The 2,233-nt window shown below is 37.3% G+C and overlaps 1 protein-coding gene across 6 annotated transcripts in view; it reads right to left on the bottom strand.

Annotated features, from left to right (window-relative positions):
- Positions 1-701: 701 nt before the first annotated feature.
- LYST (lysosomal trafficking regulator) overlaps positions 702-2,233 on the bottom strand; it is a 194,911-nt gene continuing 193,379 nt past the window's right edge. For all 6 annotated transcript variants that reach the window (XM_040464863.1, XM_040464864.1, XM_040464865.1 and 3 more), the window contains one exon: positions 702-2,233. This exon is cut by the window's right edge and continues 649 nt beyond it. The gene's annotated coding sequence lies outside the window, so the exon portion shown is untranslated.

The raw sequence follows: 2,233 nt of genomic DNA, 5'->3' as shown, positions 1-2,233 counted from the left end.
TGGGCTGCCGTTCCTTGAATTCACACACCACTTTGCAACGCCCACCGGCGAGGCTGAGGAGCGTAGAGGACGCTCTTTCCTTCACTGGGCCTTTGTTCGTTGATGTTCCTGCCTCCGGCACTGGTAAACGTGCTGTCTGGAACACATCTGCCCCCATCTTTACCTGTCAAATTCCGATTCGTCCATTAGTTTGCAACAAAACTTTCCCTTTCTCAAGAGGCTTTTCTAGATCCTCTTGATCTAAATTGAATTCTTCCTGTTATATTCTCTCAGAGGACCCTACACTCTACCTTAACGGCACTTACCGTATTTTGTATCTACGGACGTCGTATGTTACTGATAGCGCGTTTCTCTACCGGCCTGTAACCTCCAGGAATGCAGGGAACAGCTGTATCTTCAGCACTTAGCCGAGTGATACAGGGATGTACGCAGTAGGCTCTCGTGATAGATCGGCTGTTGGGGGTGGGAGGGGCAGATATATTTTCTTTAAAAAGTCTGCCTAAACTCTATTTAAGGGTAGTAAAGGCTGAAGTAAAATTTCTCATAAAGAAAGGAATTAAGAAACGAAAGTTATTATTTCTTAGTGACATCAGTGTATGGGAGAGCTAAAGAGAGAACATAGATGGGTTACAAAAAAATAAAAGCCACCAATCTGAGATCTGGCTGTAATATTTAAATGGTATAAAGAATAGGTCTTTACATCTATTTTTATGAAATTTATTCCCAGTTTGAAGTGGCAGTGTATACAAAGATGACAGAGCTTGTGATGTTTTACAGAAATGTTTACTACAACATGCACATTATGAAGTGTTTCAAACATACACATATTAAGTTTCATGCTGAATAAATAATCCCCCAAATTAATTTTTATTTTTACATAAAAATATAATATTGCACTCTTAACAAGACCAGTTATTTTGCATATTTTCTTTTTAAATAAATGATGAAATTCAGCCTTAAAAAAAAAAAAAAAAAAAGAAGAAGAAGAAGACCGAGTAGCAACCCTATTCTAATAGGGGACTAATTTAAAGTTCTTGGTAGAAAAAATGAAAGCCAGACAATAGCTGCAATTTTTTTTTTTTTTTTTTTTTTTTTTTTTTTTTTTTAAACAAAGCAAGATCACTTCAACGTGAATAGGAATAATCTCGTCTCTGCACCTTCTGGACCTCAGAATGCAGACCTGGTCTGTGCAAACCGTGATCTAAATGCAGTCTGTGAGCGTGTCCGGGGAATAACAAGCATACGTGGCCGCTTGTCTCCTGCATCTATGGCGACAGCAGAGACGTTTGAATTGTATTTTATACAGTTTTTAAGCAGAATGTTTTAGAAAGTCTGGAAGTTACAAAAGTAGTTCTGTAAACACCATATGAATTAGATTTCCATAACAAACACGCAAGTTATTCTTAGGCAGGAATACATATTTTTATCCCGTGGTGACATATTACTGAGCTTATTGTACAGTGTTTTCAAAGCCAATAAAGCAGCACCCCAAGTAAAAATAGAGCCGGAATATCTGGTAGAGCTAGACCATCCCGAGATTTGTAGGAATTCTGGTTTATGGTGTGCCAGTTTTCTGAGGTGTATACCTAGATTTTTCTACTGCTTCTAGAATTCTCAGGTAGCGTTGGTTAGTAGAAACAGTGGAAACCGTTTCCTGTAAGAATTACTCTCTGTCCTGTTGGAAACAAAGTAAGCAGTCTCCTTTTCTTTTGAAATTGTTTTGTGGAAGAAGACACTCCCTGCACATTAAATGTCTTACCTAGAATATATTATTGATATCTGTGCCATCTTTTTGCATAGTGGAGGCTTTCTATTGCAAATTGTTAGGTATTCAGTGCTCGGTAAATGGCAGATATTAAGATAATTATCATTGTGTTTAAATCTTAGTGACTCACCAGTATCTAGTGTTCTGGATTTTAAGGAGTTTTACGAAGAAACAGAATGTGTCTGAAATCAAAGATACTTGTGTTCTTGTTTGTGGCCATCAAAAAATTCTGGTTCTACTTTGAGCTAAGAAGGCAACTGGAAAAAAACTGCTTAACATTGAGATTCATTAGTGGTCTGTTTTAGTATTCACGTGTTCCACAGAGTGTTCGGTGCCCAGACACCGACCGAGTGATTTACTTCTCAAAGAAAGCACTTATCAAGTTCACGATTCTTATCCCTTTCATTAATTTTCATTTTTTCTTTCTTTCTTTCTTTCTTTCTTTCTTTCTTTCTTTCTTTCTTTCTT

This window comes from Herpailurus yagouaroundi, unplaced genomic scaffold (assembly GCF_014898765.1).
Source record: "Herpailurus yagouaroundi ecotype Mexico unplaced genomic scaffold, PumYag 530, whole genome shotgun sequence".
NCBI lineage: Eukaryota > Metazoa > Chordata > Mammalia > Carnivora > Felidae > Herpailurus > Herpailurus yagouaroundi.
Note: the sequence above shows the minus strand (reverse complement) of the source record. Positions and strands in the feature narration are given on the sequence as shown.